This window comes from Dasypus novemcinctus, chromosome 9 (genome assembly GCF_030445035.2).
Source record: "Dasypus novemcinctus isolate mDasNov1 chromosome 9, mDasNov1.1.hap2, whole genome shotgun sequence".
Lineage (NCBI taxonomy): Eukaryota > Metazoa > Chordata > Mammalia > Cingulata > Dasypodidae > Dasypus > Dasypus novemcinctus.
In genome coordinates, this window is record NC_080681.1 from 78,698,269 (window position 1) to 78,722,730 (window position 24,462).

General features: G+C 47.8%; 1 protein-coding gene and 1 non-coding gene across 2 annotated transcripts in view; both read left to right on the forward strand.

Moving 5' to 3' along the window:
• The window catches only part of GLIS1 (GLIS family zinc finger 1), a 281,492-nt gene that overhangs the window by 197,658 nt on the left and 59,372 nt on the right, over window positions 1-24,462 (forward strand).
• Window positions 15,774-15,879, forward strand: LOC111766374 (U6 spliceosomal RNA). The gene has a single exon (XR_002798445.1). It is a non-coding gene; the product is annotated as a U6 spliceosomal RNA (small nuclear RNA).

The following is a 24,462-nucleotide window of genomic DNA, read 5'->3' on the forward strand; positions in this document are numbered from 1 at the left end:
GAGCTGGCCCATGCACAGTGCTGATGCGCACAAGGAGTGCCATGCCAGGCAGGGGTGTCCCCCATGTAGGGGAGCCCCACACGCAAGGAGTGTGCCCCATAAGGAGAGCCGCCCAGCACAAAAGAAAATGCAGCCTGCCCAGGAATGGCACCACACACATGGAGAGCTGACACAACAAGATGACGCAACAAAAAGAAACACAGATTCCCATGCTGCTCACAACAACAGAAGCAGACAAAGAAGACACAGAAAATAGACACAGAGAACAGACAACTGGGATGAGGGGGAAGGGGAGTGAAATAAATAAATAAATCTTTAAAAAAAAAAAGAAATGTAAAGGCAAAAATAGATTAAGATAGCTATGGACACTGTCAAGCACACCAATAGACATGTTACAGGAGTCCTAGAAGGAGGAAAAAAAATAGTAAGGGGCAGAAGGAATACTCAAATAATGACAGAGAACTTACCCAAACTTAGCAAAAGACATAAATACGTACATCTAAGAAGCTCAGAGAACACCAAACAGGATAAACATGAAGAAAAATACACCGTATCATATATGGATTACATTGTCAAATGCAAAAGACAAGAAGAGAATTTTGAAAGCTGCCAGAGAAAAACATGTTACAGGCAAGGGAATCCCAATAAGATTGAGCACCAGTTTCTCATCAGAAACTATGGAGGCAAAAAGGCAGTGGATTGAAATACTTAAAGTGTCGAAGGAAAACAATTGCTAGTCAAGAATTTTGTATTAAGTGACACTCTTTTTTAAAAATGAGGGATAGATTAAGATATTCTCAGATAAACAAAAACTGAGGGAGTATGTCACCACTACACATGTCCTACAAGCAATGCTAAAGGAAGTTCTTCAGACTGAAATGAAAGGACTAGACAGTGGTTCAAAGCAGCATAAAGAAATAAAGATCTGCAGTAAAGGTAACCATTTGAGTAATTATAAATGCCAGTATTACTCTATTGTATTGTTTGGCATGTAACTCCACTTCTTACTTCCAACAGATACTAAAATGAAAATACATACAATGTAATGATAAATCTAGGTTTTTGGACATAAAATGCACAAAGATATAAGTGATAGCAAGTACAAAAAAAGGTTGGGGGAGCAGAGGGGTATGGGAAATGTATATGTGCATGCTATTGAAATTAAGTTGGCATCAAACCAAATACAACTGTTATATATTTAGGATGCTAAATTTTTTTTTTTAATTTATTTAATTCCCCTCCCCCGGTTGTCTGTTTTTTCTGTGTCTTTTTGCTGCGTCTTGTTTCTTTGTCCGCTTCTGTTGTCGTCAGCGGCGGGAAGTGTGGGCGGCGCCATTCCTCGGCAGGCTGCTCCCTCCTTCGCTGGGCGGCTCTCCTTATGGGTGCACTCCTTGCGCGTGGGGCTCCCCTACGCGGGGGACACCCCTGTGTAGCACGGCACTCCTTGCGCGCATCAGCACTGCGCATGGGCCAGCTCCACACGGGTCAAGGAGGCCCAGGGCTTGAACCGCGGACCTCCCATGTGGTAGACGGATGCCCTAACCACTGGGCCAAAGTCTGTTTCCCAGGATGCTAAATTTTAACTCTGTGGTAACCACAAGGAAAACAGCTGAAAAATAAAACCAGACAGAAAGAGAAGGTTCTCAATATAGCAACATAAAAAAGCAAATAAATACAAAAATAGGCTTTAACAGAATTGAGGGACCACAAAAGGTGTAAGACTTAGAAAGGCTAAATAGCAAAATGGTAGAAGAAAGACCAGTATTATCCTTACTGACTTTAAATGTAAATGGGTTAAATACTCCAGTCAAAAAGTAGAGATTGGCAGAATGGATAAAAAAGCATGACCCAACTATATGCAGTCTACAAGAGAATCACCTTAAAGTCAAAGATACAAGTAGGTTGATGGTGGAAGGATGGGAAAAAATATACCATGGAAGAAGTAACCAAAAGAGAGCTTGAGTTAGCTATACTAATTTTGGATAAAATAGCCTTTAAGTAAAAAAAAATAATTATGAGGTACAAAGATGGTCATTAAATACTGATAAAGGGAAATCTTCAACAGGAAGATGTAGCAATTATAAATATATATGCACTAACAACAGAGCCCCAGAGTATATGAAGCAAATACTGACAGATTTGAAGGGAGAAATTGACAGTTGTATGTTAATAGGAGACTTTAACATACCACTCTCAGTAATGGATAGAACGCTTAGTCAGAGGATCAATAAGGAAGTACAGAACTTGAATGATACACTAAGCCAACGAGACCTAACATAATACAAAATCTTCTTACGTGCATATGGATCATTCTCCAGGATAGACCATATGGTGGGTCACAAAACAAGTCTCAATGAATTAAATACTGAAATCATACCAGTGTATATTCTCTGACTACAACAGAAGTTAGAAATCAATAACAGAGGGAGGAAGGGAATATTCACAAATATGTAGAAATTAAACCACATACTCTAAGACAATCAATGGGTTAAAGAGAAAACCAGAAGAAAAATTAGGAAATATCTTGAGGCAAATGAAAATGAAAATAAAATATAGCAAAACTTATGGGATGCAGTGAAGGCAGTGCTGACAGAGAAATTTAAAAAAGAAGAAAGGCAAATCACAGACCTAACCTCAAAACTAGAAGAACTAGAAAAAGAAGAGCAAAGTATCCCAAAGCAAGCAGAAGGAAGGTGATAAAGATTAGCATGGAGAAAAATGAAATAGAAAACCAAAAAAAAAAGGTAGAGAGATTCAACAAAACCAGAAGTTGGTTCTTTGAAAAGATGAACAAAATTTGACAAACTTTTAGAGAGACTGATAAGAAAAAAAAAAGAGAGGATATAAAAAACCTGTCAGAAATGAAAAGGGGAACATTACTACTGACCCCACTGAAATAAAAAGTGCATATATAAGTGGATACTATGAACAACTGTATTCCAATAATTTAGATAACCTAGATGAAATGGACAAATTCTTAGAAACACCCAAACTATGTACATTGACTCAAGTAGAAATAGAAGATCTCAGCAAGCCAATATCTAGTAAAGAAATTGAATTAGTAATCAAAAAACTCCCCCAAACAAAGTCCAGGGCCAGGTGGTTTCACAGGGGATTTCTGTCAAACATTCCAAGGAGACTTAAATCCAATTCTCCTTAAATACTTCCAAAAAACTGAAGAAGAGGAAACATTCCCTAACTCATTCTATGAGGCCAACATCAACTTCATACTAAAACCAGATAAAGATAACACAAGAAAAGAAATAGAGATCAATGTCACTTATGAATATAGATGCAAAAATCCTCAACAAAATATTGGCAAACTGAATCCAACAGCATATTAAAAGAATTATACATGTGATCAAATGGGATTTGCCCATGGTGTGCAAGGTGATCCAATGTAAGAAAATCAATGAATGTAATATACCACATTAACAGAATGATGGGGGGGAAACCCACATGATCATCTTAATTGATGCAGAAAAGGCATTTGACAAAATACAGCATCTTTTCATGATAAAAACACTTAGAACATTAGGAATAGAAGGAAACTTCCTCAACATGATAAAGGGCATCTATGAAAAACCCACAGTTAACATCCTACTAAATGGTGAAAGACTGAAAGCTTACCCTCTGAAATCAAGAATAAGACAAGGATCCCCACTGCCACCATTGTTATTTAACATTGTACTGGAAGTTCTTGCCAGAACAATTAGGCAAGAAAAGGAAAAGGCATTCAAATTGGAAAGGAAAAAGTAAAGCTTTCCCTATTTGCAGATGATATGATCCTATATACAGAAAATCCTGAAAAATCCACAAAAAATTCTCCTAGAGCTAATAAATGAATTTGGCAAAGTGGTGGAATATGTGCAGTGGTGCTCAGAGATGTATTCACCAAATGCAATGAATGTCTCATGATGATGGAGGAGGTTGTTGTTATGGGGGGAGGAGTGGGGTGAGGGGGGTGAGGAGTATATGGGGACCTCATATTTTTTAAATGTAACATTAAAAAAATAAATAAAGACCAAAAAAAAACCTCAATAATGTTCTATACACAAGCAATGAACAATCAGAACAAGAAATCAAGAAAAAATCCATTCACAATAGCAACTAAAAGAATCAAATATCTAGGAATAAATTTAACCAAGGATGTAGAGGACTTATACACAGGAAACTATAACACATTGCTAAAAGAAATTAAGGAAAACGTAAATAAATGGAAGGATATTCCATATTTATGGATTGGAAGACTAAATATCATTTAGATGTCAGTATTACCCAAAGCAATTTATAAATTCAATGTAATCCCAATAAAAATTACAGCAAGTACTTCTCTGCAGAAATGGATAATCATCAAATTTATATGGTGGGGAAGCGGACTTGGCCCAGTGGTTAGGGCATCCGTCTACCACATGGGAGGTCCGCGGTTCAAACCCCGGGCCTCCTTGACCCGTGTGGAGCTGGCCCATGCGCAGTGCTGATGCGCGCAAGGAGTGCCGTGCCACGCGGGGGTGTCCCTGCTTAGGGGAGCCCCACGCTCAAGGAGTGCACCCGTAAGGAGAGCCGCCCAGCGCGAAAGCAAGTACAGCCTGCCCAGGAATGGCGCCGCACACACAGAGAGGTGACACAACAAGATGATGTAACAAAAAGAAACACAGATTCCCGTGCTGCTGACAACAACAGAAGCAGACAAAGAAGAAGACGCAGCAAATGGACACAGAGAACAGACAACTAGGGCGGGGGTGGGGGAGAAGGGAAGAGAAATAAAATAAATAAATAAATCTTAAAAAGAAAATTTATATGGTGGAGTAAGGGGCCCTGAATAGCTAAAGCCATCTTGAAAAGGAAGAAAGAAGTTGGAGGGCTGTACTTCCTGATATGAAAGCCACAATAATCAAAACAGCATGGTTTTGGCACAAGGACAGACATAGAGACCAGTGGACTCAAACTAGGAGCTCAGAAATCAACCCTCACATTTATGGCCAACTTTGATTTTTGACAAGGTGGCAAAGACTACTCAACTGGGAAAGAATAGTCTCTTCAACAAATGGTGTAGGGAAAACTGGATCTCCATTTGACAAAAAAAAAGAAAAAAAAAAAAAAAGAGGACTATACCTTACACCATATACAAAAATCAACATCAAGCGGATCGAACACCTAAACATGAGAGCTAGAACTATCAAACTCCCAGCATGAAACATAGGGAAACATCTTCAGGGCCTTGTGTTAGGCAATGTTTTCTTAATCTTTATACCCAAAGCACATGCAACAAAAGAAAAAATAGATAAATGGGACCTCATCAAAATTTAGAACTTTTTTTCCTCAAAGGACTTTATCATGAAAGAGTAAAGACGACCCACACAATGAGAGAAAAGATTTGGAAACCACATATCCAATAAAGAATTAATATCCAGAATATATGAAGAAATCCTTCAGCTTAACATCAAAAAGACAAACAACCCAATTAAAATATGGCAAAAGATTTTAAATAGATAATTCTCCAAAGAAAATGTACAAATAGTCAGGAAGCACATGAAAAGATGGTCAGCATCATTAGCCATCAGGGAAATGCAAATCAAAACCACAATGAGATGCTATTTCATACCCAGTAAAATGGCTGCTATTTAAAAAACAGAAAATAACAAATATTGGATAGGATACAGAGAAATAGGAACACTCGTACATTGCTGATGGCAATGTAAAATGGTGCAGCTGCTGTGGAAGACATTTTGGCAGTTTCTCAGAAAGCCAAGTATAGAACTACCACGTGACCCCACAATCCCACTACTAGGTATATATCCAAAAGAACTGAAAGAAGGGGCTCAAAAAGATACTTGCTCACCAATGTTCATAGCAGCATTATTCACAATTTTCAAAAGATGGAAGCAACCTAAGTGTCCATGAAACAATGAATGGATAAATAAAATGTGGTGTGTATATATATATACACACAATGGAATATTATTCAGCTGTAAAAAAAAGAATGAAGTCTTGATACATACAACAATATGGAAGAACCTTGAAGTCATCATGTTGTGTGAAATAAGCTGACACAAAAGGACAAACATTGTGTGATCTCACTGATTTGAAACAATTAAAATAAGCAAACTCATAGAGTCAGAATATAAATCAGCCGGGGATGGGGTGGTGACAGAGAATGGGAAGTTAAGGCTTAAAATGTACAGGGTTTCTATTTGTATTGATGGAAATGTTTTGGTAATGGTTGGCAATGGTAGTGGTACAACATTGTGAACACAATTAATAGCACTGAAATATATATCTGAATATGATTAAATAGGGGTAATGTTAGATTGTATATTTGGTAACAGAATAAAAATATTTTTTAAAAAGTCCATGGAACTATACTACACAAATAGTGAACCCTAAGATAAACCATGGACTTTAAGTAATAGAACAATTATAAAAATGTTCTGTCATAAATTCTAATAAATATTGCATACCAATGCAAAGAGCTGGTGGTGGGGTGGTATAGGAGAATCCTGTATTTTATGCATGATTGTTCTGTGAATGCACAACTTTTCTTATAAAGGAAAATAAACAAAACCAAAATATAAATCCTAGATATGAGAAAATATGGTATGAAAGTATAAATACTTTGAAAGAATTACAATAAAATGAAGATCACAGAAGAAAGGATTAGTCAGATTAAAGACAGAACAATAGAAATTATCCAAAATAAGACAAGAGAGAGAAATACTGGGGTTTGGGGAAAGAAGGGAAACCTTCCAGTGTCAGTTACCTGTTTGACAATATCAAGTAATCTAACATTTATGTAATTGGAGTCTCAGAAGGAAAATAAAGAGTGGGCAAAAAAAAAAAATTTGAAGGATGATTCATCTAAAAATTTCCCTATTTGTTGAAAAACATAAAACCACAATTCCAAGAAACTCAATGAACTCCAAAGAAGATAAGTACATAGGAAAGCATGACTAGATCTATTATACTCAAACTGCTGAAAATCAAAACTAAAGAGAAGATCCTAAACCCAACCCAGGGAAAGAGACATATCACCAGTAGAGCAATGGCAAGAGGAACTGTTGCCGTCTCACCAAAAATAATGCAAGAGACAAAAGAATGACATCTTTAGAGTACTTGAAGGGGAAAAAATTAAAAAGCATGGAACATGGCTTAAAACCCCTGCCCTGGAGAATTCTGCTGTAAACAAGCTGAGAGGCCAGGCTTGTCCGACCATCTCAGGTCACCAAGTCCACCCACTTCCAAACCAGGCTCGGCCCTCACCCTCTTCTAGTGGGGGAAGGGGCTGGGTAAGGAAACCCTATCGGACAAAGACAGCCTGGAAAGGGGCATCCAGAAGTGCCCCTCGTTAACAGTCCCTCCTGGGGTCATCTACCCTTGTTATTAAACAAGGAAGCTGAAGCCCAGGTGGGGCCCCCATACCCCGGCCACCCAGCGCGTTAACAGTAGTCCTGGGAGGCCCGCCCTGAAGCTTCCTCCCCACCCAAACTCCTGCAGAATCTGCACGCTGCTGGTCTGTCGACTCCTCAGGAGCTTGGCTTTTGCTGGTCCGTTGGTCTGGAGTGCCTTGCACAGCTTGGCAAACTCCTACCCATCGCTGACACCCCAGTGCAGCCTCTCCTCCCCGGTTCCCTTCTTCTCCATGTTCTCTCGCCCCCTGCTTCCAGCTCTCCAGCACATGTTGCCTGTTGGTGTGACCCGAGTGTCTTGGGGACCACACACCCTGTTTGACGGGGTACTTGGCCTGGCCTGGCCTTGGTGGCAGAGGGGCTGAGCCCACTCCCCAGAACAGAAGCTTGGCTCTGGGAGGTCTCCTGGAGTCTGTCCTCCAGAGCATTTTCCATGAAGTCAGAAGCTGCTGGGATCTTAACGATCCTCATGTCCACTGCCCTGGCCTGGCGCGTGAGGATTTTCTGCAGGAAAGCTTGAGTTTGGAATACCAGCTTTGCTCCCTCCCAGGCCGTGACTGCGTGTGAGGAACTTGACTCCTGTAAGCCTCAGTTTCCCTACTGAGGGAATAAGACTGTGGAAAGGAGTTGGCGAGATACTGTACGTACAGTGCCTGGCTGTACATAGCACTGCACAAACAAATGATTTTGACTCTTCTGGGGAATTTGCACTAAGGAAGGAGAGAAAGGAGAGCTACAAGGGAGGGTGGCTGTTCAGTCACGAAGGTCCCCAAGGAACAGAAAAGGCTGTTTAGTCCTAGCTCTGCCAAGGACTGGCTGTGTGACCTTGTCAGGTCACTTGGCTGGGCTGAGCCTCAGTGCCCTGAGCTGTGAAATGGGATGATGCTACAGTGTACTGATGTCCAGCAGGGGCCCGGCAAATGTGAATGCCCTTCCCTCTCTGGAACCCAAGGTTCCAGATCCACAGATACTGGCTCTAACCCTCCACCTCTTGGCTTACGCTGGAATGCCTTCCTCCCTCCCCTAGTTATTTAAAGTCCAACTCAGGGACTTAATGAGGAGAGGCCTTCTGGAATCTAGTGTCCTTCCAGATCTCTGGTCTTGTGATCAGGCCAGAGCCCTAAGGGCCTCCTCCAGTCACTGCACGGAGAGGGAAACAGGCCCCAGATGGGGGAGTGCCTTGCCTGGGAAGGGCAGAGGAGCGGGAGGCAGGTGGAGGTGGGGGCTCTTTCCAGCTCTGCTGCCCCCTAGCTGTGAGACCTCGGGCAAGCCACTTCACTCCCCCATCAGTTTATGCTTCTTTAAAACAGGGGTTGTGATGCTCACCCCAGAAGAGTCCCTGTGAAGGGCAGAGGGGCACTGTCGCCCCGGTTCAGCAACGCTGGCTTCCAGCTGAGGTCCAGCTTCCAGCCCAGGGCTTCTGTCCGTCAGCTGGCCTCCGAGTGCAGAGGTCACCCGCACTGGCATGCTCCTCCCAGCTACATGTTCCATCAGGAATGTAGCTTGTTAACCACGTGCTCCCCAAATGCAGCTGCTGGCCTTCCAGCCCCTGCCTGCCGCTCTCCTGGACACCTCCTACCCACCTTGTCCCAGCCCCGCTCCTCACCCCACCCACCCTCGTTTCCACCACCCGTCCATTGCCATCCCCATCCCCATCCTCACCTCTTCCTTGTCTTCCTCCCCTCCCCTTCCCTATTTAAATTCTGAGCCAAGAATTGATGAGTCTCTGTGGCCCCGTGTGAAGCACAGAGGTCAGGTGCTGGGGTCCAGACCCCCGCTCGGCCTCCAGCTGGGAGGCCTCGAGCAAGTCACAGGGCCTTAGTTTCCTGTCTGTGTAAAGGGGAGAGTGTTAGGATCTGGGTGCTCGCAAACAGAAGCATTTCATTTATTTACTTTTTGGAGTCATCAAACCCAAGCTCTCGTAGAGATGAGAATTCCTGGGAGCACCAAACTTGAGGGAGCAGGAACGCTGGCCAAGTTTTGTGAACTCAACGCTGCTTTATGGAATATGAAAAAAATTAAAGATAAAAAACAACCCTCTGAATTGAATTTAAAATAATAAAAGGGGGGAGGAAAAAGGCTTTTGAACTTAATGTAAATGGAATTAAAATGATCCTCTTCTTAGAATGAGAAAGTCAGATAAAATCAACAGTGACTCCAAGAAAGTGACCAGACTGTTTTCTGAGGGGGCCTCCTGGAAACGGTAAACTTTGTGATTGAGCCTTAATAGGCTCTGTCTCTGCTGGACTGCAGATGTGCTGGTCAGAGCCGAGGTTTTTGCATGTCACTTGGACGGTTGCAGTGATAGACCTCGGTGTCCCGTTAAGTGGGCGACGAGCCTTAAGGGCTAGGACATCTGGGATGCCCCAGCACCCACAGGAGAAGGGACAGAGTGTCTGTCGAGTCCTTGCCTGTGGCCCTTCTGCAGAAAAGAGCCTTGGGCCCTTCTATGTTGTCCCTCCCCTCACCCCCACCAACCTTTCAACAAAGTTTGATGCCCACCCCATGCCAGGATCAATGCTAGATGCAGGGAGTGCAAAATGAGATGAGGACTGGATTGGCGGTGAGGAAATTAACTAAATGCCATGGAGGCAAGGAAGAAGGCTTCCTTCAGGACATCAAGAGAGATGGGCATTGAAGGGTGAGTAGGAGCTTGCCAGGTACAGACCATGAGGAAAGGCATTACAGGGAAAGGAACAGCATCTGCAAAAGTTTTGAATTGCGACAGTCTTGACCCTCGGGAGGAAGACAGGTGTCCTCCTGTGCCTGGAATGGGTTGTGCGCATGGGAGCTGGGACCAAAATTGGGTCTTAAAGGGCCTCAAAATCCAGCACGAAGAGCTCGGACTTTACCCTGAGGGCATGGAAAGAGCCATGGAAGGGTTCTAAGCGTGAGAGTGACATGGTCAATGTCAATATTTAGAATTGTCTATAGTTTGGAGGGGAACTGCAGGCAGATGTGAACACCGAGGCCAGGAAGGGAGACCAACCAAAACCTAGAGCGCCTTTTCCCCAGATCCGCCCAGAACAGCCTCGGGGACGGCATGCCCCCAGAAGCAGGGCTTGGCTGCCAGGCCCTTGGGTGCCCGGCCAGGTCCGCCCCTCAGCCACGCTGGGGCACCGTGCCTGCACGTGGTTGGGTAACAGAACGCAGTCCCCCTTTGGAAACAACATCCAGTGCATTCACCAATGGGAAATGGGAAAAGCGTTTCCCATAATGTGGCTCCGTAAAGTTTGCACAACTGTTCTTTGTTTCCCATCCATCCCCACAATAAATCTTTCTCCGCTGCCAGGACTGGGGCCTCCGCAGTCTGTAAGTGATTACAGCACTGACGTGCAGCTCTGCCTCCTAGCGATACATTCTTCCGACATGGGTAATGATAGAATGAGAATCCATCACTGACTTTATTGCCTGGCAAGTGACAATTTCCAAATGGCCGGGAGGTGCCGGCCGCTCGAAGGCAGGCTGCCCTCTCCCCTTCCGCGCAGGCACCCAGCCTCCTCCGATAGGTCCGCCGTGTGCAGGCGTGTGCCTCGGCGAGCAGGCGGAGGCTGAGCGCTGCGCCGGGCATTTCTCAGGTGTGGGTTGACAGGATGCTGCAGGACTGTGCATTTTTGGAGGTGAAACTGGGGGGTCTCTGCTAGGCATGGGGCAAGCAAGCACCCAGTGAGTGTTGTTCAGCTACAGAACCACCCATCAGGCCCTTTGTTTTATCAGATCCAAAAATCATAGTTTTCAACTTGTAAAACCGTTGCACCTCCCCGGGGCACAGCCAGGCTCTGAATAGGGTCCTGGGATGTGTAATTTTGATGGGTGGGTCTTGTCTTTGGGGAATGCACAAGGCAGTAGCAGGATCCCCGTTTAACAGCTGGGGTCCCCGAGGTCTGCAGAGTAGAAGCCACCTGCCCAGGTGTCAGCTCTGGGACTGTCTCACCTCCCTGGCTCTCTGTCCTATGATCGTCCCACTGCCCACACTTGTCTTCTGCACTCCCATTTAACCATGAATTTATGCTTCCTGGCATTGAATTTTGGGGGTCACTTTGGCCTATGGGGTCATGTCTGACCAGGGTTAGCTGCCAATGAGCATGTCAGCAATGAGAACTCAAGAGAGTTTGACCCTGGGCAGAAAAATGGGTGTACTGTGCCTCACAAAGTTCCTCAAGAGCCCCCTTCCCATCACCACCCACTTCCACTCCCCACGGGCAGACGGGACAAAAGAAGGCACCTCAGGGAGGCTGCAAGTCCCACTGCCTGGGTTTGCACTTGTGCTATTTGCAAATGTGGAAACTGAGGCCCAAGGAGATTTGGTTTATTGAAGATCAAACTTAAGCTTAGTTCCCTAGCCCCCCAGGGTCCTTCCCACCGTTTGTTGAGGACCTACTGTGTGCTAGGCCGCATGCAGTGCCCCTCTCTGTACCATCACTGCCTCCCAAATTCTAAAGAACACTGTCTTGTGTGAAGAAGGACCTTCCAGGGAATTTCATATGAGGCTCCACCCAACCCCCAAAGGACCCTTTGACCGATGGGCACCCCGAGGCCCACGCTGGGCGATTCCCTGCCGGAGGTCACATGGTGGGAGACAGCGGGCCGCGTGTACTCCACACGTCAGAAACGCCTGCCCTCCTGGCGGGGCCTGCACCACCGAGGGAGAAGTCCAGGGAGAGTTCCACCAGCCGTGGGCTTCGAACACCTCACCTCCCGCTCCTCAGAAAGCTGCGATGACTGACGCTGCGATGCGAGGCCCAGGTGAAGCCTGGGTTTGTACACTGGTCCACACGGGCATAACCCGAAGCGAGTTCCTTGCGGCCTCTGGACATCCCTGACCCCTTACTTTGCTCGTGCAGACAGAACCACATGGCCCGTGGGCCTCCACTTCTCCATGAGTGGAATAAGGACTTGAATTAGATGAAGTTCAGAGCCCTCCTAGATCGCACGCCCCCGATGCAGTCAGTGTAGACAGTGCTGGCCAGGCTTTCAGCGCTTGGTTCCAGCCCCGGCTCTGCACTCGAACTGCCTGGTGGCTCTGGGCAAGCCTCGAAGCCCCTGGGGCCTCAGCTTTCCCTTCTATAAAATGGAAGACTTGGACTCCAGGATCCTTAAGATCCTTTGGACTCAGCTGTTCAGACGACCCTAGTTCTTCCGCCAGCCTTGGCCCAGCCTGGTGGGAGAGGAAGGAGCTGGAGGATAAGGAAAGGGCAGGAGGACGGGGCCCTGCTGTCTTCTCTGACCTCTGTTCTGCCATGCCCTCTCTCTTGCTCTTCTCCAACCTCCCTGGCCTCCTGCTATTCCTCACACCTGCTAAATCCATTCCCACCTTGGGCTCTTTGCCCAGCTCTTCCCTCTGCCTGGAATGCTCTTGCCCTGAGATCCACGTGGCTCCCCCCTCACCTCTGTTCACTCAGGCCTCTGTCACCTCCTCCAGGAGGCCTTCCCTGACTGCCTGTCTAAAAGAGCAACCTCATCCATTCTCTACCTCTTATTCTCCCTGACATTATATGTTTGGTTTCTACCAGGCCCCTCCACTCAAATGTAAACTCTGTGAGGTCTGTATCTTTTTAAGCTGTTTCCTGCTGTATCCCCAATGCCTCAAACAGTTCCTGGCACACAGTAGGTGATCAAGAGATACTTGCCACATGAATGTTACTAATTGAAGGGGGAGTAGTCTGGCGCAATGGGGCAGAATCCATGGAGTGTGCTGGGAAGGACCCAGGCCGAGAGGAGTCTTGTCCTACAAAATGGATTGTTTTGTATCCAACTCACAGAGTTGTGGGGAGGATTGCACAGGTGGCGGTGTGAGAGGCATTTCCATATTAGGTCAGCACAGCACCTGGTGCACAGTAGGCGCTCAACACATTTTACTTCATTCCTCTCCACCCCAACCCTCATCCGGATTTCTCTCCCTCCCTAACCTGGAAGATCAGGGTGAGGGAGAGGCTATGGCCCGAGCCCACAAACCTGTGGTGTGTCAGACCCAGATAAGAGCTTAGAAGCCCCCTGGCTCAATCCCATATACAGATTTGGAAACTGAGGCCCAGAAAGGGGGAGCTCTTGTCCAGCCTCCGTTGTTTCTGTGTCTTGGAAAGGAATTTACGATCAAGTCCTATACACAGTAGGTCCTTGGTAATCAGTGGCCCCTGCTGCAGCTGTTTATCCTGACTTCAGTTTCCACAGACCCGTTTTTATGACCATGGGCACAGAGGTGGACCAGAGTACAATTTTGCGTTAATTGACAACAGAAGGACTAATACAGCCAGGAAGGCAGCCAAACAGTTAAACAATTCAACGGCTGCTACTTTAAAGTCCGAGGAAGGAAGGAGCGTGGCATTTGTTAAGAACGTGCTTCCTTCCGGATACCAGCGTAAGCCCTTTGTCCACGTTTCTCCTTCAATCCTTAGAGGTAGGCATTCCTGTCCCATTTTATGGATGAGGAAACTGAGGCTCAGAAGTTAAGTGCTGGGATTCCAAGCCTGGCCTCCCGTTGCTCCAGGATGCACTCTACTCCCCCTTTTCACTGAGCTCGCCCCAGAGGACCCCTAGCAAGGCATCTTACTTCAGTACTGTGACTCCTTAAAAGCAGTCCTGTGTCATTTGGACTTTTCACAGACTCGGAGCTGATCCCTCCACTGAACCTGCGCTGGCAAATTTGCCGTATCAGCCCCAGGAGCCCGCATACCCCACTTCTGAGGCCAATGTGTGCAGGAAGACAGCCACCCTCAGGGTTAGGGGAGGCGTGTGGGAGCCAGAGGGAGGGAGGGGCCTGGGGCAGCTGCCTGGGGCTCCAGCGCCCACGGAGCCGGGTCAGGCTGGAGAGGCGCCGTGACCATGACTGCAGACAGCAGGCAGAAAAGAGAACCTGGTCAGGACAGGGCTATCTCGAGCCAGCATTTATTGAGTGCTTTCTGTATATGGAACACTGAGTGAGTTCATTCATGTAATCTTCCCAACTACCCTGTGAGGAAGGAAGAAATTATTCTCTTTAGTCCCATTCTAGGGAAACTGAGTTTCAGAGCAGTCCCCTAGCCAGTAAGATTTGGAGTCAGGACTTGAATCCAGCCTGCAGTGTAACTGCTCCTCAGAAAGACCTGGCCCCTGCCCATGAGGCATCTGGAATCCACATTCTGCGTCTCAGGCTTTGCCTGATCCTTTACACTCTGACCTTTGCTGGGCAGCTGCTTCCTGGTTCTGGTCTCAGTTCACTGATCTGCTGGGTGAGCATGCAAATCCTGCTCCACCTGCCTGCGGTTCACTCACCCTCCATCCTGCATCCTCCTCAGAGCAGCCTCGTGTCTTTGGGACTGTGGCCCCATCTTCCCTTCTTGGAGAGACAGGGTGGCTGCGGAAGGTGACGGCGGGTGAGCGGCAAAGCCCAGGGCAGGGTGTTCCCCGCCAGCCCCTCCTGGTTCCGCCGCCACTTGCCCTGTGGGTAGGATGGGTTTTCGAGCCAGCCCTGCCCTCCCGGCCGCTGCCCCCGCTCTGCTGCGAGAAGACAAGGTGTGGTCCTGCGCAGCGCAGGGCTGCTCGCAGCTCCAATCGGTGGGAACAGGGGGTCTGCCGCCCGCAGTCAACACCTCTGTCAGGACGTTCGCCTCGGCTCGTGCCTTCGAGGCGCCAGCCCTTTAATTGCCTCCACATTGCGAACCCAGGAAGGGTTGTCCTGACAACCCGCTGGAGAGATGGCCAGGGGCTGCCCCTCCCACAGCCCCAGCGGTGGTTTCAGCTTTTCAAGAGTTGTCTGAGGTGGTTACGCCAGGCTATCAATTTCATTCACCTGGCAAGGCCCCTCTTCCCCCTGGAATGTTCCTGAAAACACGGAGCCTCTGCTCCCATTGGACCCTGTCAGAGAGACGTGGGGAGTAGGCCTGGGCCCCCAAGAGGCCAGGCAGGGAGGGGCCTCCCCAGTGTGAGATGGGAAGGCAGGCAGGACCCGTCAGCACGTGCGGGGGCCCTAGCGCTTGGGCCTCCGTGGGCCCCTTCTCCCTTGGAAAACGTTCAAAATTATCTTTTTATGATGGTCTTGGTATAAGGATATTTTCTTTGACCTAAAAGCTCATTTTTCTCTTCTGATTTTAAATTAAATTAAAACCTCTTCATGGGCCCTGAAAGTGCTGTGGGCTCTAGGCAGTGTGCCTGCCGTGCTTGCTGGGAAGTCGGCCCTGAGAGCAAAACCCACAGAGCTGGGGGCCCGCGGGGTACCACCCATGCCTCGCCTTGTCCTTTCTTTTTATCTGGGTTTCCGTTTCTTCCTCTGGGTAAAAGGGTGAAGTGGGGAAGCACCAGAAAATCATGCTCTGATATTCTAGTCTGTTTTCTTTTGTTCAAGTCCATTTTATTCCTTATTGAATTCTTGTCTTCCATCAATAATTAATTGTGTCCTCACTTCGGGAGCACATATACTAAAATTAGAACTTTACAGAGATTAGCATGGCCCCTGCACAAGGATGACACACAAACTCAAAAAACGTTCCTTATTAAAAAGAAAAGAAAAAAGAATTAATGGATATTGACAATAAAATATCTGTGTAGTTAAACTTGCATATATTAAAGGACAAAATACATGAAAATTCTAAACATTTATTATTGTGATTGAGCCTTGCATTTTCCTTGAGCTTCCTGGAAGCCAAGGCAAAATGGGCAGCTTGTTGAATTATAGTATTTTTATTGTCTGGGAAAGGAAATAGACCAACCAGTTTGTCTTTTGAGACCAGTTTAATCCAAGATTAAATCCTTATGAGGCCATGGTAAGGGTCACATGTGCTAAGGGCTGTAGTAAAGCTGTACAAATGAAAGAATTCATTATGAAGATTATAATACTAGAGTAACTCGATAAAACAATAGACCTTATTCCCATAAATAACTTTGCTCATATTCTTTGAGACAAGCCAAGGGCACAGTAAATAATGCCAGGGAAGGTACTTTACCTAGCCTCTACTCTAGTCCGTGTTGTGTGCTTTCTTTATCCACATATGAGCCTTCTGAAGTAGACTTCATGGTCCCCATCTTATAGGTGAGGAAACTGAGGCAGAGAGCGGTTAAGCATCTTGACCCCGGTCACCCAGTGGGCCCTGGATTAGAATCTGTTTCCTCTGCCTTCTTGGCAAGCAGCCTCTCTTTGCAGACTCAGCGTTTGGCTTGTTAGAGCAGCTGCAGTCCCTTGCTCAAGGAGCTCACAGCCTCACGGCTGCTGAGGACTTTAGAAAGAAGGCAGCTCATGCGGTGAGGCTGACTTCGAGGGGGTGCTCGGAGAACCGGGGGAGACTAGGAGAATGAGCACCTGTCGGCCTGGGGGGGGCAGGTAGTAAGAACAGCTTCGGGGAGGAAGTGAAAGAGGCCCCCCAGGAGGAGGCCCCCGCGTGGCAATGGCCAGGAGGTGAGTGGTCGTGCAGCCTGGATGGGGACGATGGCAGAGGAGAGGGAGGAGCTGCTGCTTGCCAGGTTTCTTAGTTACAAACAACAGACACCAGCTCTGGCCGTGCTAAGCCCTGCCCCCTCCTCTGCGCCCCTGGGACCTCGGACCCCAAATCCAGGAGGACAGGACCAGACAAGTTAGCAGGATCCCACCTCCCCAGGGGCCAAGAAGCAGGAAGCCTGTATCTGCTTCACGGGACCCGCAGCCCCCCCAGCACCGTGGGGGGCTCCTCACTGGCCTTGGGCCTCCGGGGTCTCGCCCCAGCGGCCGTGCTGTGACGGGGCAGCTGCCCCCAGCTCCTTTGTGGGGACATGGGAGACCCTGCCTGTCTGTGCCTTCCCTCCCCACATGCGAGGATTCTCCGATACGGGGGGAAGGCCGGGCAGCTGGTAAAATCAGCACCTACGTCAGCTAAGAAATGAATGGACCCAAGAGATATTCAGGGGGCAGAATTGACAGGAGAGGGGGTAGGTGGGAGGCCTGTGGGCTCTCGGGTCTCTGGCCTGGGCTCATTGAGTGACACCGGTGCAAGCCCTCGCGGTTTGGAGGAGGAAGGTGTGAGTTTGGTCTTGAACAAGGCAAGGAGGGAGGTCCCAGCTGGAAGGCCCGGGGTGGGGCGGGGGTTGTGAGCCTGGGGCTCCCAAGCCTGGGGATGGGGCCCCCTCGGCCTAGAGGTGGACCTGAGTGCATGGGGGGCACTGCAGGAGCTGGCAGGAGTGTCTTTGTGAGATGATGGGTGGGGGGCTGGCGAGAGCCCGCAGGGGCATAGTAGCGTGCACGAGGGGTGGGGGTTGGCGGTTAGGAGACAGAAGGACAAGGAGAGCGGGGTTAAGGGGTTGGGTGGTGGAGGGAGGGCAGTGGGGTGGGGATGGAGGGGGTTGAGGGGAACGACGGGAGGGCAGGGGCAGGGAAGATTTTGCTGGGACTTGTTGGAAGGTGCATGAGAAGGGCTGGAGGAAGCAGGGACGTTCTGAAGAGGCAGAGAGGGGCGTAAGAGGGGAAGCTGCACAATGATCCGAGCGGCTTGAGTGGAGGAGGGTGGGGTACAGGGTGGGGCCCTCGAGCCTGTGTTGGCCCAGACCACGCGCGTGTGTGTGTGTGTGTGTGTGTGTGTGTGTGTGTGAGAGAGACTCTGGTGACCGTTTGCCCTCTCAGCCCCTGGAATCCCATGCGGATGGAGCTGATCTGCAGATTTGCTCAGAGGGTGGATGGAGCTGATCTGCAGATTTGCTCAGAGGGTGGAGTTGTACTGGGCAAGTAGCTGAGGAGGTGGAAGGCAGTGAGAGGCACCGGAGCTGGGCAGGGAGGGAGGTAAAGGCAGGACAGGTCCGGTGGACGGGGACACAGGGGAGGTCAGTGGGTGGGCGAGCTGGGAGGGGAGTGATACATGTGGCCACAGGACAGGCATTGCTTTGAGCATTCAGAGCACCTCAACCTGTGAGTCAGGTATTTCTATCATCTACTTTATAGATAAGGAAACTGAGGCACAAAGAGGCTGAGTAACTTATCTATAGTAACACAGCTGGAGCTAAGGTTTGTTCCTGTAGTCTGGCCTCTGAGAAAGCCAAAATTGGGGAGACCAGAACTCAAAGTGTGGGAGAGGGTGGTTGAGGAGGGTGGAAGAGGAGGATTTAGGGAAGCCTCCCAGGATTTAGGGAAGACGCCCAGGACGAGGGCCACTCTGGCTGGGCTGAAGCCTGAACACGGGAACAGCGCATTAGCCAAGTGGGAAGGGTGGGGATTGTAGGGGACACGTTTTAGGAGCTCGTGGGGATGGGGTGGATGGCAGGAGGGTGGAAAAGGAGCCGCGGGCAGGCAGAGGATGCAGGTGCTTCCCTGTGCGCGCCCTGCGGCGCCCCAGGGTACAGCAAGGGCACTGGGGCTGGCGGGTTTGGTGGTCTTTTCCCAGGGGACCCACTGTCGCACGCTGGGGGTGGTCCACTCCTTCTGGGCTCCCCTCCTCTCCTACTGACTGTGCGCTTGCCTGAGTCTTGAAGAAGGCTGGGGTGCCTCCCCTTCTGTCGCCGGGGAAACGAAGGGTCCTTCCGAAGTCCTCTGTGCAGCGACTCCTCCGGCTGTCTCAGGGCCCTGGGCGGGCACCAACGCCAGTCCAGCAGCTTCTGTGTGTGCAGCCTTGTTTGCGTGCGTTTACTCATTCAGGCATTCATTCATTCATTGCTAGACACCTGCTCTGTGTCCCACCCGGGGCTGAGGGTTGCCTGTACAGCAGGGAAACCTCCCCTCCCTGCCCGGAAATGCTGTCAGCCTAGAGGGGGAGACAGACTTGTGAACCTAGTTAAAAACCCTGTGATCAGTCCCTTGGAGGAAGATAAATGGGAGCCCAGAGGATGGAACCCTAATGGTGGGTGGGGAAGATTCAGGAGGACAGCTAGATCTGGTGCAGAAGGATGGGAAGGGTGTCCTAAGGCAAGGGAACAGCATATGCAAAGGCCCAGAGGTGAGAGCTGCGAGTGGCTCAGCACATCAAGTAAAGAGGTGTGAGAGGCTGAAGAGGTGAGCGGGGACCAGGGAACCAAGGGCCTTGTTTGTACGCCAGGCTGCAGAGCTCAGGCTCTGCCTGCAGGGTTGCAGAGACCCACGGTTGAAACGGGGACGTTATGTGTGTGTGAACATAGATGCGCATGGACTTCTCGTGCCTCCCAAGAGCCAGTGTACTCGCAGGCATGACAGAACACTAAAATCTCAGCCCCTCTTGTTAGCTAACCAGAGATAGCTTAGTTCTAGAAGCTTCTCCAAGAACATAGTTAAGGCCTTTTGTTGCCGTTTCCCAGGGTTTAACAGCGCCCTTTCCTCTAGATTATACAGGCTGCTGGAGAGTGCTGGGCTTGAAAGCTGTGTCCCGACTTGGCCCAGCAGTGCTCGTGCTGGGCCAGGGTGTCCAGCTTGGGTCCTGAGGAGATTTTGGGTCACATTGGGACCATTCGCTCTGGCCAGCACTGATAGCCCCGTTTGTCAAGGAATGCCTCCAAGGGATATGCCAGCCAGTGTGCAGTGAGCACAGTGCTGGGGACAGAAGCCCTGTGGGGCCTGGCAGGAAGGCAGGCTGGGCAGGGCAGTTCCAGGGGCAGCTGCCAAAGGCCCAGTGACAGCAGGGGAATTGAGACAACTGAGGCTCAGAGCTGTGCTTGGCCAGGGCCTTCTGGGGAGTGAACTTGAGGAAACTCAGACCCAGGACCCCAGAAGCAGGGGTCAGAAGTGCAGATGGGCTCAGGGCGGGGGAGGCTGGAGATGCCACCACCCAGCTGGGTCCCAGAGCACAGCGTCCTGCTCTCTGGAGGTCCTGGGGTAGGCTGGGGATGGTGGTACAGGGAGCAGCAAGGGGTCTCTGTGCACAAGCTCACTGGCCTGCAGCAATTGCTGCTCTGATTGTCATTAGCTTGCAATTTGTGCAACAATTTGTATGTCATGGAATGGGGCAGAAAGTATGCCCTGAATGTCTGTTTCTGCCGTTTCTAAACAAGCCGCTGAGACGCCAGGCTAGCTGAGCGATCGAGGGGGATTCAGTGTTGTCCAGCGTTAGCCTGAGGGACACGATGAGGGCCAATCAAGTCCATTTCTAGGAACACACAAGCCTCCTCCGCTGACGGGCTCTGACCCTGCTCCTTCTGGCAGTCCCAGGTGTGTCTGAGGACCTGTACCTGTCTGTGTGTCTGTGCTTATCGCCACCTCTGTGACCGCATGCGTGTGTACGTGTGCCCTGTGTCAGTGGCTGTGGGCGCGTTTGGAGGACTGAATGTATTTCCGTGGACCCCCTGATGTCGTGTACGCCCCTGGGAGTGTGGGGTGCGCCTGCACCTGGGGTGTGTGTGCCTGCACGCCCGTGTGTGTGTCTGTGCCAGCATGTATCTGGGGACATGGGCTCTGGGGGCCTGAGGAAGGTACCAAGCCAGGAAAGGCAGGCTGGATCTGGGCCCTGGAGAGTGGGCACACATGGAGGGTGCTGCTTCTCCCCATGGCCCTCCCCTCCTTCGACCTCAGAGGGAGGACACTGCCAGGAGACAGGTTCCAGGAAGGACTTCCTAACAGGCTGGAACTTCCCCAGGGGAGGGAAGGGGCGAGAGCCCCACCCGCTCAGCGTGGGAGCAGAGGCAGGCCTGGCCCTTGGCAGTTCAGCAAGCATCCCCTGGTGCCCTTGCTCTTTACCAGACTTTGCCCTGGGCCTTGGGACTCAGAAATAGTTCCGCTGAGTTCTAGTCCTGAAGAAGATGGACCCATCCATTGATGATGGCGACCCTGGAGACCAGATCCCCAAAGGAATAATAGTAGCTCAAAGTGGCTGAGCCGTGCTGTTCTGGGCATGGTTCTAGGCACATCTGAGTGAGGTGTGTTTTACCAAAGACTGAAGCCAGAGAGGGCGCACAGCAAGCTAGAGGCAGGAGGAGGCAGGGTTGGAGCTGCTCACTTGCCCCAGCTCTGGGCAACAGGGCCAGTGGGGGACTGGAGGAGGCTCATTTCTGTCCCCAGAAATTCTGTGCATCCAGGAGGACTCTGTGCCATCCCGCCTGCTTCCTGCCAGGGGTCTTTCAAGAGTTCTCAGCACCAGGCTGTTATTATCATTATTTTTTTTCAGGAGGTACCAAGGCTTGAACCCAGGACCTTGTCTGTGGGAAGCAGGAGCTCAACTGCTTGAGCTACATCTGCTCCCACTAGGCTGTTATTTATCACCAGCGTTCGAAGGCTGAGGACTTCAATCCACCAGGAGTGTAAATGGCCCCTGCCTGCATGACTGCCGTTGGCCAGGGACTCCCTACTTGATGCAGTTGCTCCTCTGATGAGGCTGAAAAGGAGGTGCCAAGTAGAGAGGACAGCTGGCATCATGGAAGGAGTGCTGGGCTGGGGGTTGGCGGTGGCCTGGGTCCCTGCTCTGCCATCAGCTAGGTTTATTATAAAAATAGCCAACACGATGTTTAATACATGCCAGGCAGTGTGCTAAATCAGGGTTAGCTCAGGTAAGCCTCCCAACCCCTCCAGGAGGGAGGGGGTCCCTGTGCCCATTTTACTGTCAAAGAAAGTAGGCTTAGGGAAGAGAAGAGACATGACAAGTTCACCTATTAGGAAGTGGAGACACCAGGATTTCAACTAGCTCTGTTTAGCCCCAGAACCCTTACTCATGTTTGAAATTTTTTATTATATCATATTTGATACACTGGAAAGAATACATGCAAATATGCATAATAGAGTGTGACAAAATGAGCATCCACAAATTCCCAGGACCACTATCTGTTTTCTGTTTAGCATTCTCTTCTTTTTTTAAAATGTGGTTTCATCATACGTCTATATCCTTAAACAATGTATAGTTTTCCTTGGGTTAGAGCTTTATAAAAGCAGTATCATATTGTATGTGGGCTTTGCACATTTTTCATGTAATGTTTATGTTTTTAGGTTTATCCATATAATTGTGGTAGCTTTAGTTCATTCATTTGCACTACTGTGTAATATTACATTGTGTGAATAATCCAAACTTCAATCATTCTCTTGTTAATGCATCGGGTTGTTTCTGTTTTCTGCTATTGCCAAAAAAAAAAAAAAATGCTGCCTATAAACATTCTTGTTCAAGTCTCTTTTTGTATCTGTGGATGAGTTTTTCTAGAATGTGTGGCTAGAGGTAGAATTGCTAAGTGTAGGGAATACAAGATAGTGCCAAATCGTTTTTTAAAGTGCTTGTACCAATTTAAACTCCCACATACCGTATATAAGGAGTCCTGTTGTTTCACATTCTAAGAAATACTAGTTAAGTAACTTTGCCGGTCTGGTAGGTGCGGTCTTAATTTTCATTTAGCAGATGCTAATGAGGTTAAGCACCTTTTCATAGTTCATAGGCCATTCATGCTTCCTATTTGTGAAATGCCTTTCATGTCCTCTGCCCATTTTTAAACTGGTTGGTTGTCTTACTGTTCTATAGTAATTCTTGATATTTTTTGCCTGACTTAATTTCCACTTTCTTGGTGGTGTTTTTATTGAATATAAACTCTTAATTTTAATGAGTTGAATTAATCTTTCATTTTATTGTTTGTGGGGCTTTTTGTGTCTGTTGTTAAGAACTCCTTCATCTTGGTATCATAAATAAATCCTCTTGTATCTTAATGGGAGGATTTATTTTAAAGTTTTACAAGTTTGACTCTCATGGTTAGGTTTTATTCCTTTGGAATGAGTTATAGTGTGTGAGGTGAAGTAGGGATCTGGTTTAATGTTTTTCCATGATCACTTGAAGTCATTAAATTGCCCATCCTTTCCTCAGTAATCTGTAATGCTGCCCTGTCATAAATAAGATTTCTGATTATTTTATTATTTTATTATTAGTTTTTCTATTCCTATACCAACGTCACAACACCTTAGTTACTATAGTTTTCTAAGAAGTCTTAATTTGCTAGTATCGGGTATGAAAGTTCATTCCTCCATTTCTATCTCATTCTGCCTTCGGTGTTTCTTGCCAATTTGGGGGATTTTGCTCTTCCATATATATTTCAGAATCAACTTTCAAGTTCCAAAAAAACCCTGTTGAGGTACTTATTGGATTTCCATTTGTTCTATGGATCATTTTGGAGGAATGGACCACTTTGTGATATTAATTCTTCCTGTCTATAAACTTTGTTAATGTCTTTCAACAGGTTTCACATTTTCTCTATACGTACATTGGTTATCATTTTTTAAAGATCTATTCATAAGTTCTTTTTGGTTGTTATCACTAGTGTGAATTGTATCTCTTTAAATTATCTTTTGTGCTTATTTCTGGTAAATAGAAATAAACAATTTTTGTATATTTATCTTATGCTCTGCCACTTTGACAAATTCTCTTATTATTTCTATTAATTTCCGCCCCCTCACCCCCTACCCTGCTGTTTTTGCTGTCTGTGTCCATTTGCTGTGTGATCTTCTGGATCTATTTCTCTTTTTGTCTTCTCGTCTTTCTCCTCTAGGATTCACAGGGATTTGATCCTGGGGTCCTCTGATATGGAGAGAGGTTCCCTGTCGCATGTGCCACCTCAGTTCCTGGTTTCTGCTGCGCCTCATCTTGACTCTCCCCTTCATCTCTCTTTTTTTGTTGTGTCATCATCTTGCTGCATGACTCACTTGCGGGGGCAATTGGTTCCCCACGCGGGCATGCCTTTTTTTAAAATTTTATCAGGAGGCCCCAGGGATCAAATCCAGGTAGTCAGAAGCCCAATCACTTGAGCCACATCCACTTACCATTATTATTTCTATTAATTTTTATGAAGATTCTTTTGGGATTTCTATACAGACTCTTATATGTGAATAGTGACTGTTTTATTTTTTCCTTTTCAATCATTTTACTTTTTCTTTCATCTCTTGGAAAAGAAATAATGATAGTGGACATCCTTATCTTGCTCCTGATTTAAATGCGTCTAACATTTCAACATTAATTATATTCTTTCCTGTAGGATTTTTGTAGGCATCTTCTTTCAGAATTCACATTTTATTCTTAACTTGCTAAGAGTTTAATAATACGTAAGTATTTAATTTTATTAAATACTATTCCTGCATCTACTGATGTTATCATATATATAGTTTACCTCCTTTGATTTGTAAATGTAGCAAATGAAATTTACAGGTTAAATGATACTTACATTTTGGGCATGTACCCAACTTGGTCATAGTATGTTGTCTTTT